The following is a 16,619-nucleotide window of genomic DNA, read 5'->3' on the forward strand; positions in this document are numbered from 1 at the left end:
AGGGCCATACTTCGTGCATCAGACTATGGAAAAAGTTAAAATTATTAAGGAGCGGTTGAAGACTGCTCAGAGTCATCAGAAGTCATATTCAGATTTTCGTCGTAGGGATTTAGAGTTCAAAGAAGATGATTGGGTATTCTTGAAGGTTTCCCCCATGAAAGGTGTAATATGATTTGGTAAGAAAGGGAAATTGAGTACGAGGTATGTCGGACCGTACATAATCATTCAGAGGATTGGTGAGGTGGTATACAAGATTGAGTTACCACCTGAGATATCATTAGTGCACCCGGTGTTTCATGTGTCTATGTTGAAGAAAGTAGTTGGAGACCCGACACTCATTGTTCCGGTTGAGACTATTGAGGTTAATGAGAAATTGACTTATGAAGAGATTCCAGTTTCTATTATTGATCGGTAAGTCCGAAAGTTGAGAAATGAAGAAATTGCATCCGTGAAAGTGCTATGGCGAAACCAACAGGTTGAAGAGGCTACTTCGGAGGCCGAGGAAGAAATGACGAAAAAGTATCCTTATTTGTTTGAATATCCATGTATTTATAAAATTGTGATCTATGAAAATTCTAAGAGTTACTTTCTATGAATTATGTATCATTTGTACATTTGATGTTAAGAGTGTTCCTTTTCTAGTAATATATTGCTTATGAGGCCACAATTGGTGTTGTTCTTGTGTTATATTGTATCATCGGTTATGTATATGTTGTTAGGATTGATTTTTGGGATTCTCTGACAGGTGGATAGGCCCAGTTACAGGGGAGACTCTGGCAAAATATTTGGAATTTAGGGAGTTCGCCAAATTTTGAAACTACTGGTGTGTGTGAATTAACAGTCGGGCCACATTGAATGCTAATGACGGAATTTGACCCTCATTCGAGGACGAATGATCCTAAGTGGGGGAGAATGTAAGGCCCCGTAAAATTTCGTAAAGGAATTAAGTTTTCGGGGTGCCGATTTAGGCTTACGTGTTTGAGGGTTATAGAAATTCTTCCCAGCAAACTTGGTGAGCCCCACTTCATTTCGGGGTCATGTATCGTTTGTTCCCTGTGTATTGTGTTTGAGGTATAGTCGAGACCTTGTTGTCGACATTATCATAATACTCTTCTGTATCTATTAGAGGCTCCATAGACATACTGTGGGTTGTATATTAGTGTTGGGGAACTCAAACAATGTTATGTTATGTTTGAATTACTTGTTCTACTTTAGATCATGAAAAAGTGTGTGAAATTTGGGACTCTAAAATGATGTAACTAATGGTAAGAAATTGGTATTGCAGACATGATCACCTTATTGTCTAATTAACGAAAATATGTATACTCTTTATTCATGGATGAGTTTGGGTAGAAAAAAATCTAATAGGCTTGCTCGGCCGGGTTCACTCGGTTGAGCGCCGGTCGCGCTCCCCGAGTCGGGGTGTGACAATTATCAAGATATTTTGGTAAATGATAAGAATTTTCTATGAGTAATTGGTCTAATAATATTATGTTTGAATATAGTGGCCGAAATATGTGTGTTGTAATGCATGTCTCATAGTAAAACAACGACAAAAGTCGAAAAAGATCGACAAAATTTAAATCGATAAAAATCGATTTAATTGGTTTGGTTTGGTTTCAATATATTGAAAAACCCAACTTAATTATTTTGGTTTATTTTTAGGAAAAAAGAGACTCAAACTGAATCATGAACACCTCTACCTACCTGTAACTATACCTATATATCCAAGGGTTCTCCCATGCAAGTATCGATTAACAACTTGTTTGGATGGTTGTTACCTATTGTATTATATCGTATTGTTACTTTAAATATAATATTTATTTTAATTGTTACTTAAAGTGTATTGTATCATATCATTAAATTCGTCGTTACGTAATGACGAAAAATTGTCACTTTATGGAATGACCGATTTGGTGTGGTCCCATCGTTACCTCATTTTTTCTCTCATCTTGTCCTTCCTTATTTTAAAAAAATCCTATTTTATCCTTTACCCAACTTTTTTTTTAATATTTCTACTTTGTACCTTATTTTTTCTTTATAATTTACAAGTTTATTCTTCATACTATTGGTGCATGACATCATAAAATGACGACAAGCAATATAATTAATTTAAATATTATATACATCAAAATAATTGTAACGACCCGACCGGTGTTTTGCATTTTAGCTCCATTTCCTCTATTTTGATGCTTTATATATGTGCATTTGTGATTATGTGACTTGTGGGGATGGTTAGTTTGGTTTCGGGGAAGTTTTGGATTGAATTAGGACACTTTTTATTTATTTATAATTCCACTAGACATTCTTCATAGGGCTAGATTTTATAAATACGAAATCAAGTAATTCAACAATGGAGGGAGACATGAACCTTACCTCCAATCCTATGGTGGACAATCAATTGATTGTATAAAGTGATAATCAATTGGATCTTGTACAATCAGTGAAGTTAGACCTATAAGATGGCACCATACACCTGAGAAGGCAATAGGGCCCCAAAAAAGAGAGTAACCTAGGTCAACTATGCAAAAAGGAAGGAATTCTTCCATATACATCAGAGAATATAATTAGACTTTGAACAAACTATCCCTAAGTAGAATAACAAAAAATAAATATACAACCAAGGATGGGGATTAGTTCTATAACCTAAGAAGTTTATCTTCATTATAGCTTTACCAAAGATTAGTTGGAAAGCCAAGGTGAAAATAGGCATGAAGACAATCGGCAAAAAGGTTGTCTACATGTATTGATGATGATAAAAGAGATAAAGCACTGGAGTTGTGGCTGAGACTGTGTATCCTATGTGTGATGTGCTCTCTGAGGTGCCAATTTGTAATCCCCAACAGTGTGGCCTGTCCTTGAAGAAACAGATGGGCAGTGGTGATGGGAACCTGTAAAATGGATACTTCTGTGTGTATGGCTTGAGATTTCTGAGTAATCCAGTAGTAATTCTCAAAGGTGTGTCTGTTGTTGAATCTGCAAAAGTGATGTGCAGTGTTGACAATCTGAAAACTGCATATTGGTGTAACATAATGGACTTGTAGGTATGAGATCCAAGAAGGCAAATGAAGGATCTTGTCAGTTATGTTTGACTATTTAATATGTGTCAAAATAACATAATCCTTATGACAGGCCCAAGCAAATTAATACACTTGCAAGAGAATGAGCATCTGAGATGCTAATACCACACCTTGCAAATGTAGTAATAGTCTGAACCTGCCTCTGGTACCTGCAAAAATCAACAAACAAGTTAGTAAGAAAGGACCATCCATGGGCTGGTGGTCGATGTTCATCTGGGAGAGTCTTCTGTCCTCAGCCTTGGTTCTGCCTGTCATAACAAAAAAATCAGCACCCAGGTTCTTGTGTTCACTGGTTGCTGGTTGTATACTAGTTTGATGAAGATGTTTAGGTTCATGAGAAACCTGAAAGTGGTTGTGGTGGTTAGATGGTGACTATTTTGTAGTAGTTGTGTGAGGTGATTCAAAGGTGTTGGTAAATGAGCTAGGATGAGGGTGGCAATGGTGAGGTCATTTGAAATGTTGAAGGTTGTGTTTTTCCTAGCATTCAACAAGTAGGAAAATGAGAGTGCAATACTAAAATAGAAGAGGGCCAGATGAGTTTTCTTTGGGTTAAAAACATGGGAACTTGCTTCAATCCACTGATAAACCTCTAGTAGGTTGAGACACTAAAGGATTAGCACGGAACTGTGCAAGTCATCAAGATGAACACCTGCAAAAAGGATCATTGTTGATGCTCTCCAATGTGATATGAGCCTTTTCCTATACGTCCTTTGATTGATGTGATGAATCCAGTCAGAGGATGTAACATCATAAACATACACTTTATGGTGACTATAATTTTGATTATTGGGCCTGCTCCCCTTTGGAGATCAATTTTATCCATATCCACTGGATTGATTGGCTATGAATTGAGTACGGAACTGAACTCTATTGGTCCTTTTGTGTCTAAAGGAGGGGGTTTCATTTTTATCAAAAATTATTTGACCCCTAATGTGGGTGGGGAGCTCACACAGATTGTAGAAATGTGTTTGTGATGCAAGCTTATGACTAAGTTTGGATAGTGAGTCTGCTAGGTATTTGGCCTCTCTGTATACATGTGAAATTGAAGCTTCACATTGTTGACAGAGACCCCTGAGTTCCTGCATATGAACATCAAGCTTCCAGGGGGTTGTGCTCTCACTATTTAGCCATTGCTTGAGCAGATTGGAGTCTGTTTCAATATGAATCTTAATGAATCCATTGGCCATGAATTAGGACACTTAGTCCCTTGGTTGGAGGCTTAACTTGTAAGAATTGACCGGAGTTTGAATTTTATGTAGACGACCCCGAAGTGGTGTTTTGATGGTTCCAATGGGTTTGTATGATAATTTTGGACTTTAAATTATGTTCGGATTTGGATTTGGAGGTTCCTATATTGATTTGGTTCTATTTGATGAAAGTTGGAAAGTTGAAGGTTTGGAAGGTTCATAGGTTTGACCAAGAGTTGACTTTGATGATACCAGGTTCAGATTATGGTTCCGGGAGTTGAAATATGTCCATTATGTTATTTGGGACTTACATGAAAAATTTGAGGTCATTCCGAGTTGTTTAGGCATGTTCGGCTTAAGTTTTGAATTTAAAATTTTAGATTAGTTCCTTAGGTTTGAATTGAGGTGTGATTCGTGATTTTGATGTTGTTTTGTATGAGACCTCGAGTAGGCCCGTGTTTAATTTTGGGATTGGTTGGTATGATGGGACGGGGTCACAGATGGTGAGGACACATTCAGCCGGATCGGGCGAGCAGGCACCAGTGCCACCAGTCAGGGCCTCGAGAGGCCAAGGTGGGGCTCACACTTCAGCTAGAGAAGCACCTGTGGAGCCACCAGTTGCTCTAGTGGGGGAGCAGGTTCCAGATACTATTGAGTCGATGGGACCAGCTCAGACGCCGGTGGTTCCTATAGCTATACCTTGTCTTTAGGAGGCCTCAACCTAGATTTTGAGTGTGTACATGAGCTTGGCTCAGGCGGGTATGATACTAGTTGCACCAGCTACCTCACAGGCTGGGGGAGGAGCCCAGACTCCCGTCGCCCGTACACCAGAGCAGCTAGCTCAGGGTTATCAAGCACCAGGGGTATTTCCATTTTAGCCAGTTGCTGCTGCTCGGGACGAGGTTGGACCATCTATGACTAATGAGAAGTAAAATAGGTTGGAGCGATTTCAGAGACTTCATCCTCCCTAGTTCAGTGGAGGAGAGTCACAGGATGCTTAGGGTTTTCATGATCAGTGTCACCGAATTCTTTGCGCAACTGGTCTTGTGGACTCGAGTAGAGTTGACTTTACTAATTTTTAACTGATGGAGCCAGCCTATAGGTGGTGACAGACCTATGAGTCTGGTAGACCAGCTGGCACAACACCACTTACCTTGTATCAGTTCTCAGTTCTTTTCTTAGATAAGTTTGTCCCATAGACTTGCAGAGAGGAGTTACGTCGGGAGTTTGAGCACCTAGTATGAGATAAGATTCCCGGATTTGGAACGTCATGCAATATGGTTGGTTCCAATGAGAGGGAGAAGATCAGGAGGTTCATTGATGGCCTCAACTGTGGACTACAATATAGTTTGGATCGAGAGGCCAAGACGGATGCTAGGTTTGACCAGGTGGTTGAGATTGTTAGGTATTTGGAGCATGTCGTAGACTTGAGTGAAAGAAGCGGGAGGCCAAGAGGCCCCGCGGTTCAGGAGGTTTTGGTGGTTCCTTGTTTGGAGGCCAGTAATATCCCATTAGAGGCTGTTCTTTTAGGCTTGCTCAGGCAGCTCGTTAGATTCCTCTTGGTTCATCAGTTAGTCACTATTCATACAGTGCTCCAAGTCCAATCTATATTCAGTGCACTGCTGGCACAGAGTTCTTACCGTTCTTCACTTGCACAGGGTTCCACAGGCAGTTATTCGGGTTATCAAGAGGGATTGCTCCAGAATTCTGAGTAGAGTCCCACAACAGAGCACATAGCATACGGTTTCAGCACCAGTAGTTACACTTCCCGCACAACCAACTAGGGGTAGGGCTCAGTCAGTTTGAGGTCGCCCCAGAGGGGGAGGCCATTCAGGTGGTGGACAGGCATGTAGCTATACATTTCAAGCTAAGCCAGAGGCAGTTGCTTCTGATGCCGTGATCACAAGTATTGTTTCAGTATGCCACAGGGATGACTCAGTGTTATTTGACCCTGGTTTCTCCTACTCTTATGTGTCATCAAATATTGCTTATTATTTGGATATGTCTCGTGATTCTTTAGATATGCATGTTCATGTATCTACATCGGTGGGTGAATTCTATTATGGTAGACCGTGTATATTGGTCTTGTATGGTTATTATTGGGGGTTATGAGACTGGAGTTGGTCTCTTATTGCTCAGCATGGTTGATGAGGTGATTTTAGGTATGAATTGACTATCTCTATACCATATTATTCTTGATTGTCATGCTAAGACCATGACATTGGCGATGTTGGGGTTGCATAGGGTGGAGTAGAGAGGCTCCTTGGGTCATGTTCCTAGTAGAGTGATGTCTTTTCTGAAGGCTCAACGGAGGGTTAAGAAGGGGTATTTGGTGTATTTGGATTTTGTGAGAGATGTTAGTGCTGAGACTCCTACTGTTGAGTCAGTTCCAGTTGTGAGGTAGTTCCCATATGTGTTTTCTATAGACCTGCCGGGCATGCCACCCGATAGGGATATTTATTTTGGTATTGATTTGGTGTCGCTCATCTCATCTCTGTTCCACCATATCGCATGGCACAAGTGGAGTTGAAGGGATTGAATGAGTAGTTACATGAATTAAGCATTTCATCAGGCCTAGTATGTCACTTTCGGGTGCACATGTGTTATTTGTAAAGAAGAAAGATGGTTCTATGAGGGTGTGCATTGACTACAGGCAGTTGAACAAGGTTGCTACCAAGAAAAAGTACCCTTTATCGCGTATTGATGATTTGTTTGACAAGCTTCAGGGTGCTAGGGTATTCACGAAGATTGACTTGAGATCAGGGTACCATCAGTTAAAAATCAGGGCTTCAAATATACCTAAGACGACTTTCTAGACCCGTTATGGGCATTATAAGTTCTTGGTGATGTCTTTTAGGATGATCAATGCCCCCAACAACTTTCATGCACTTGATGAACAATGTATTTTAGCCTTATCTAGATTCCTTTATCATAGTTTTCATTGATGATATATTGGTGTATTCACGCAACTAGGAGGAGCATGAGAAACACTTGAGGATTGTGCTCCAGACTTTGAGGGAGAAGAAGTTATATGTTAAATTCTCCAAGTGTGAGTTTTGATTAGATTCGATGATATTCTTGGGTCATGTGGTGTCCAGTTATAAGATTAAGGTGGATCCGAAGAAGATTGAGGTAGTTCAGAGTTTGCCTAGACCGTCTACTACTACGGAGATCCGAAGTTTCCTTGGTTGGCTGGGTATTATCACGGTTTTGTGGAAGGGTTTTCATCTATATCAGCCTTATTGACTAGATTGACGCAGAAGGGTGCCCTATTTAGGTGGCCTGATGAGTGTGAGGAAAGCTTTCAGAAGTTTAAGACTGCCTTGACTACAGCTCCAGTTCTGGTTTTGCCTTCGGGATCAGGTTCTTATACAATATATTATTATGCTTCAAGGGATGGAATTGAATGTGTGTTGATGTAGTAAGGTAGAGTGATTGCTTATGTTTCACGTTAGTTGAAGCCTCATGAGAAGAACTATCCAGTACACGATTTGGAGTTAGCAACCATTGTTCACGCTCTCAAGATTTGGAGGTATTATCTTTACGGTGTGTCTTGTGAGGTGTTCACAGATCACAGGAGTCTCCAACATCTAATAAGGCAGAAAGATTTGAACTTGAGGCAATAGAGGTGGTTAGAGCTACAAAAGGCCACCATTCTTTATCATCCGGGGAAGGCTAATATGGTGACCGACACTTTGAGTAGGAAGGCTGAGAGCATGGAGAGTATTGCTTTTATTCCAGTTGGAGAGAGACCATTAGCATTGGATATTCAGACATTGGCCAACATGTTTGTGAGGTTGCATATTTTGGATCCTTGCAGGGTTCTTGCTTGTGTTGTCGGTCGTCCTTGTTTGAGTGCATCAAGGCGCGTCAGTATGATGATCCCTATTACTCGTCCTAAGGGACACAGTACAACATTGTGATGCTAACGAGTTGAATATTGGAGATGATAGGGGTATTGAGATTTCAGGGTCAGATCTGTGTTCTAAATGTAGATGGGTTGTTAGAGTTGATCCTTGAGGAGGCCTGTAGTTCATGGTATTCCATTCATTCGGGAGCTGTGAAGATGTATTAGGATTTGAGACAACATTATTGGTGGCGGAGGATGAATAAGGATATTGTGGAGTATATTGCTCGGTGTTTGAACTGTTAGCATGTGAAGTACGAGCATCAGAGACCAGGTGGGTTGCTTCAGAGGCTAGACATTCCGGAGTGGGAGATGGAGTATATCACTATGGATTTTGTAGCTGGACTTCCACGGACCTTGAGGAGATTTGATGCAGTGTGGGTCATTGTGGACTGACTGATCAAGTCTGCACACTTCAGTCCAGTCATGACTACCTACTCTTCAGAGCAGCTGGCTTGGATTTTCTTCATGAGATTGTTCGCCTTCATGGTATGTCAGTGTCTAGTATCTCGGATCGAGGCATGCCACTTACATCGTATTGTTAAAGAGCAATGCAGTGTGAATTAGGCACACAGGTCGATCTTAGTAGAGAATTTCATTCCCAGACGAACGAGGAGTCCGAGTGCACTATTCAGATCTTTTAGGACATGTTACGAGCCTATGTCATTGACTTTGAGGGTCAGTGGGATCAGTTTCTACCATTAGCAGAGTTTGCTCACAACAATAACTATCAGTCGAGTATCCAGATGGCTCCTTATGAGGCCTTATATGGGAGGCAATGTCATTCTCCGGTTGGTCACTTTCGAGAAGGTGAAGTTGATTCAGAAGCGGCTTCGCATAGTGCTGTCCAGACAGAAGAGTTATGCTGATAGGAAGGCTCGTGGTGTTGCATATATGGTGGGTGAGAATGTTCTATTCCGTGTTTCGCCTATGAAGGGTGTGATGAGGTTTGGGAAGAAGGGAAAGTTGAGCCCTAGGTATATTGGCCCTTTTGAGGTGCTAGAGAGAGTTGGAAAGGTGCCTACAGACTTGCCTCACCACCTAGTTTATCGGAAGTTCACTCAGTGTTTCATGTTTTCATGTTCCGGAAGTATTACGGGGATCAATCGCATGTATTAGAATTCAGCACAGTGCATTTTGATGAGGAATTGACTTAAGATGTGGAGCCAGTGGCCATTTTGGACCGACAGGTCCGAAAGTTGAGGTCGAAGAATATAGCATCAGTGAAGGTTCATTGGAGAGGTCATCCAATCGAGGAGGCTACTTGGGAGACCGATTATGAGATGGGGAGTAGATTTCCTCACCTTTTTGATACCCCAGGTATGATCCTAGACTCGTTCAAGGACGAATATTTGTTTAAGAGGGGGAGAATATAATGACTTGGCCGGTCGTTTTGTGTGTTTTAGCCCCGTTTCCTCTATTTTTATGCTTTGCATATATGTATTTGTGATTATATAGGGAGGGGGGTTAGTTTGGTTTTGGGAGAGTTTTGAGTTGAATTGGGACACTTAGTCCTTTGGTTGAAGGCAAAGTTTAAGAGTTGACTGGAGTTTAATTGTTGTGCGGATGACCCCAGAGTGGTATTTTGATAGCTACAATGAGTTCGTATGGTGATTTTGGACTTAGGTGTATGTTTGAATTTGGATTTGGAGGTTCTTAGGTTAATTTGGTTCTATTTGGCAAAGGTTGGAAAGTTGAAGATTTGGAAGGTTCATAAGTTTGACCGAGAATTGACTTTGATGATATCAGGTTTGGATTGTGATTTCGGGAGTTGTAATACTTCCCTTGTGTTATTCGAGACTTGTATGCAAAATTTGAGGTCATTCCGAGTTGTTTAGGCATGTTCGGCGTAAGTTCGGAATTCAAAAATTTGGATTAGTTCCTTAGGCTTGAATTGATGTGAGATTCGTGATTTAGATGTTGTTTTGTATGATTTGAGACCTAGAGTAGGTCCGTGTTATGTTTTAGGATTGGTTGGTGTGATTGGACGGGGGCCCAGGGGCCTCGGGTGTGTTTCGGATTAGTTTAGGACCATTTTTCCTTGTTTTGGATTGCTGATGTTGGTGTCTGGTTTTCATCATCGCGATCGCGACAAGGTAATTTTATTTGCGAAGGGTTAGAGTGAGCTGGGCAGTCGCCCTTCTACACATTCGCAGTTGGGCTCTGCGTTCACGAAGTAGCTAGAGCTTGGAGGGATTTGACCTACGCATTCCCAAGGTCCAGGCCGCGTTCGCGTAGGGTGAGGTGTGATCATCATCGGGTTCATGATGGTGTGGATGTGAACACGAAGGCATTTTTGGGCTCGATAGTTTTTGGTCTCCGTGATCGCGATGGAGGTCCTGCAATCGCGATGCATTTGCCTGGGCAAATCCTTAAATATTTCATTTCGAGGGTTTTGATTATTTTATCACATTTTGAGATATAGAGCTCAGATTTGGGCGATTTTAGAGGGGATTTTCACGATTTGGATTGGGGTAAGTATTTTTGACTCGGATTTGTTTATTATTCATGATTCCAACCTTGATTTTAGCATTTGTTTGGTGAATCTAAGTGAAGAAATTTGAGATTTTCGTAAAAACTTTACTAAAGACAAAGTTGATGATTTGAGGGTCGATTTGAGGTCGAAATTGGATGAAACACATATATTTGGAGTCATCTTGGAATGGGTGATAGGAATTTATGAGTTTTGTTGGGTTCCAAGGTGCGGGCCCGATGTTGACTTTTTGGGTTGACTTTGCATATTTCAATCAAGATCATAGCTATATTATTTAGGGTTATTTTCTATGACTACTATTGATATTATTAAGTTATTTTGACTAAATTCGAGCCATTCGGAGATTGATTCGCGTGGGAAGGGATTTTTAGAGTATTGATTTAGCTCCTTGAGGTAAGTATCTTACCTAAACTTGGTTGAGGCACTAGTTGCTTGAATTACTTTAGATAGCTACGTGATATGGGTGGTGCACATGTGTGGGGTTGAGCCCATGTGCGTGCACCGGGGTATTATTCATGCTCGGGGTAGTGCTTAGACTATGATATGCCTTGAATTAATTGCTAAGCTTCACGATGTGATGTTTCTTATATTTGTACCCCTTTGGTGAACTATTTGAACCATGTTTAAGGTTACACAGAGGTTAATCTCTAGATTGAACCTGATAATTGCTACTTTCGTGATGTAATTGTCTGGTTTGGGCTATGAGAGCATACTTTGCATATGCATACACTTTAGCATGTCACTTACACTAGTCAAAGAGTATGAAATTTGATATTCATTGATCATGTACATATAATCTTGTATATCTACCCTATGTGTGTTATGGAATGGACTGGTAGCACGTGAATTAGCTATGCGGTTGTGATTATTGGCAGGTGAATATGCCGTGCAATTGTGATTATTGACACGAGAATATGACATGCGGTTGTGATTATTGGCACGTGAATACGCCATGCGGTTGTAATTATTCGCACATGAATACGTCGTGTGATTGATATTTATGGCACGTGAGTTGTCAGTGCAGCGTGTGGATAAGGATCCATCCCCCTAGAGTCACTCTCTCATGTTTCTCTCTTGATGGTGTACACGTGGTATGACAAAAGACTAGCCAGTGTTTGATTCGGTTATTGCATTTCTTCTTTACTTGCAATTTCCTTAGTTGTTTACCTGTTTTATTAGCATATCTTCTCTGTATGCTGGATTACGACTTATCAGAGCATGTTATGTTATCTTTTGCACCGAGGTGGTCTTATTCGTGATTCATCACTAGATTTTATTATTGCTATGTACTCGTGAGATTTATGAACTGTACAGGTGATTAGCGAGTATCATTAATAATTTTTGCTTCTACTACCTCACCGAGGTTAGTTATGATACTTGCTGAGTACATATGGTTGGTTGTACTCATACTACACTCTACACTTAATTGTGCAAATCTAGGTGTTGGACTGAGCCATCAGTAACTGAGACTTGTTGCTGAGTTTATCTTTCGAGAGACGTGGTAGAGCTGCATCTGGACTGCACTTGTCATCTCTTTTCATTTTAGTACTGTTATTTTCATTCAGACAATATTATTATTTTATATTCCAGACTTGTACACCTGATTAGAGTTCATGACACTGTATTACCAGTTTTGACGGATTTGTTATGTATTGACATTGTTATTTATGTTATTGGTCTTAGACTTGTACTATTTCTGTTAATACAGTAATTATGTTTTCACTTTTATTATTTTAGGCTTGCCTAGCAGGTGAGTTAGGCGCCATCACGATCGGTTGGCGGTTTTTGGATCGTGACAATAAAACAATACAATACAATACAATACAATACAATACAATACTATACGATACATTGTGAAACGACACGTAACAACCATCCAAACAAGATGTAAAGGCACAATGACTTTTGGTTTTAAAATTTGGTAAGGTGTCAGCAGGATATCTTCTCTTTGGGTTCTATCACTATAGTCTTTTATTGGTTAAGATTTTCATATATCAAGTGAAAGTTACTCTTGCTATGACTTTGCTAACTCTGTTATGACACACGAGAGACAAAATGTGTGTGTACGTTTTCAGAGATTACAGGTTTGAAAGAGTTTGAGAATGAATATTAGTTGAAGTAAATTCGGTTGTTTATGTCCTTTGTAAAATGTTAGGTAAAATATTTGGGGAAAAGAATATTAGTTGAAGTAGCCAAGTTGTCAGACATTTAGATTTTGAAAATCAAACTTGTCCCGAGTCCCGACTAGTTATAGTACTGCATAGTGAAAAACACATGGACAACTCGTACGTAATTTAATAGGATTACAAGGGCTAAAGAATGTCTAGCACATTTCTGACATTTGATATCTTATGGGAACAACAAAAACATTTAAAAACATTCTAGGGCCTATTAATATCACATATCACATATATCTAGGGGATTTCAGCATATTTTGAGCGACTAGTTTCTTAAGCACGTGTAATGTCAAGACAATAAATTTAATATTAATAAAATACTGACAAAAATTAATTAACTATATGTGTATAATGCGTTAATCATCAGAAATTTATAACAGAGATTTACATAATTGTAAAATTTCTTTAAGTTGCAATTTTATTTCTATTATGTTGATGTAACACTTGAATTTAAATTTTTTAAATATCATCTGGATCTTCAATAAAAACCATTTTAGTTAAGTTAGTTAAATATTTTTTAATTACATTAATTTATTATATAAGATATAAATATTAAATATAGTCATATCTTACCTAATATTTTTTTATATATAATGCTCTTGGTTTATGTTTTTTTACCAATGTGGTTACACTGTCATCACCAAAACTTTGATTTAACTTCAAAGTTGTACTCTTTGATTCTTTGACCACAAGAACTTAAATGACAAAAAGTGAGAATTTCTTATTGCTATTAATCTCTAAAGTAGAATATTTGGTTTGGAGAATAGCCAAAATATAATTAAGGTTGTGTGTTTAAGCTAACCGACGGCCATTTAAAAATTCAAATGGGTTAGTTACTAAAAGAAAAAACACACCCTTTAGTAAAGTCACTTCAAATGGTTTCCTTCTTTTCCTTTTAAAAAATATTATTATTAAATAATCTTTTTCAGGTTTTTATGAAATTATTACTATTATTATTATTATTATTATTATTAATAAATATAAATATATAAGACTAAAAGGGTTTTTTGGTTCTTTAAACTTTTTCAAATATGTTTCTATTTAAATTCAAGAATTAACAACAAGTTCCTACAAGATGAAGAGTCAATTCAATATGTCTATAAATTCTATTTATATAATTCAGTTCATCTTAATGTAATTAAAACATTGATAATGAAAAATATAAATATATAAGACCAAAAGGGTATTTTGGTTCTTTAAACTTTTTCAAATATTTTTCTATTTAAATTCAAGAATTAACAACAAGTTCCTACAAGATGAAGAGTCAATTCAATATGTCTATAAATTCTATTTATATAATTCAGTTCATCTTAATGTAATTAAAACATTGATAATGAAAACTCAAGCATAATGCAATGCGAATGATTAAACCTATATCATTAAATCCTTTAAAATAAGCATATTGCTTTAAATATTTGATAACTTAATCGATTCAAGTCTTTTTAATTTTCATATGATTGTTTATAAGCTAGCAGAAACTTCTATACGTTGTATTTGTTCAATATTTGATAATGTTTGACGTACTTTGTCCTTTATGAGAATATTCATAATTTAAAATATTTTGATGAAACACAACATAATGATAAATTACAATAGTAGCAGCACGAATACATAATCGATAATCGTTAATTATATATATATATATCTTCTAATTTTGAATTATACTCTAAAATCCTTCTAAATATTTGGATCCTTGAACAAAAAAAAATGTGATATTTTATATGCTCTATAAATTTATCTAAAAAAAAGGTATGATGAAAGATAATATTTTTCTCTATTAATGATTGATAAATTTTTTTGAGAGAAAGTACTACCCAGCGTTTTAAAAGGCGTGGGCGTAAGGCGGGGCGTTTTACATATGCCTCAGCGGAGCGTAAGTCCCGAGGCGCAAGGCGTAAACCCCATAAGTATTTAATTTTTAATATTTTATAAAATAATATAATGACAATTAATATTTATAAACAGGTAAAATTACATAAATATTGAAGAAAACTATATATATGTGTGCTCCACCCCCACAAAAAACTAATCAAAATAATCTATTATACGTTACTTACAAGCACAAGTAATTTGAGTCTAAAAGAATAAAATTTTCTATATGGAGGAACAAAAAGGATGATTAACCTGCAATTTGAACTTTGAATGCTACGAAGAAAAATGTAATCTCTTTGTATTTGTAAAAAAAATTAAATATTCGTTGCTTTTGGGAGATATTAACAGACCAGCGGACAAGATAAAAAATTAAAAAAACCATGAATTAGGGCTTAAATCAATAAAAAAAGTCTTTACTTTTAAATTTAATACTTTTGAGTTCTTTTTTAAATCTTTTGAGTAATTACCAAACTCACTTTTGAGAATTTGGGTATTATATGAATGACTAATTCAACAAATTTTATTTTAATTTAAAAAAGTCTTTGGGGCTTACTCCTTACTAAAAAAACGCGCCCCGAACGCCCGGGCGTAACTTTCGTCCCACACCATCGCTCCGAGGCGTTTTTGGTACGACTCGCCCCAGAGCTCGCCCCAAAAACGCCTTTTAAAACAGAGGTACTGCCATCTATCATTTATTAGCGATAATAAAGAAGCATCATATAATGTTTAATATTAAGAAGACTACGTTTTTCACATACCTCCATAAAACCTCAGTAGATCTTACTAATCCAATTGCTAGGACAAAGTAGTACTTCTACTGATGAAACCTACAAGCTCCAGTTTCCGAACTTTTTCCTAGTATTAGTATTCAAGTTTTTCTTTTTCTTATTCATTTGCTTGCTCCTCGTGAGCACTCTTTACTTCCAACCAAGAATTTGTGAATTCGAGTCACCCCAAGAGCAAAGGCGGAGAGTTCTTGGCGGGAGGGAGCCGAGAGTCTATCGGAAACAACCTCTCTATCCCAGGGTAGGGATAAGGTCTGCGTACAAACTACCCTCTCCATACCCCACTAGTGAAATTATACTGGATTGTTGTTGTTATTATTGTTGCTTCATTTCCGTTCACATGTTTTTTTTTCTTTTACTAAAGTCAACGTTTGAATACATTTAGAAAAATGACATTCAGTTACTTAAATGATAAGACACAACCTTTTAAAAAGACACTTCAAAATACATTAGTTTTTTACTATATATTTTTTATAAGTAATTAAATTTTTAAGAAGGGTATTTTAGTAATTTGATTTTCTAGTTTAGGACTTCTCTCTTTTATAAATAGAAGATAAAGTCAAGCTACAGTAGGTGCCGGCTACAGTTGGTACAATCGGCCTATGACATATCTTGACTAACTTTCAAGGTTACGACTTCAATTTAGACGAATGAAAAATAAAATTGAATCCCAACAGAAACATATAATTCAAGACAATATGTGAGTGATTCGTACATATTTTTTTTTTTCTTTTTATAACGGTTTGACCGATTGATATTTAAAATTTAATTTCTTGATCTGTATCTTCAACGAAAGATAAGCTTGAAACTACATGATTGAGGATCTTTTTTGTTCGCTACCTTCAGACACCCCACTTCGTAATCTTATCGAGGGACCACTTAATATCTATGAGGAAACAACTAAGCAAATTTCAACTATAGTGATAATAATTCATGGTCTTTACCGACATCAACTAGTCCCACCAGAAAATTGATAACTTCCACTAGAAATTCAGTACAATTGGGAATTTTAGTATTAAATCATCCTATTCCGTCTATACAGAACTGGTGCAAAATGAATCAGTCTACTAATATCTAAATTTCCTGAGTATAGAATATTGATATCTAAACTAGAGAA

Source organism: Nicotiana tabacum, chromosome 2 (assembly GCF_000715075.1).
Source record: "Nicotiana tabacum cultivar K326 chromosome 2, ASM71507v2, whole genome shotgun sequence".
Classification (NCBI taxonomy): Eukaryota; Viridiplantae; Streptophyta; class Magnoliopsida; order Solanales; family Solanaceae; genus Nicotiana; species Nicotiana tabacum.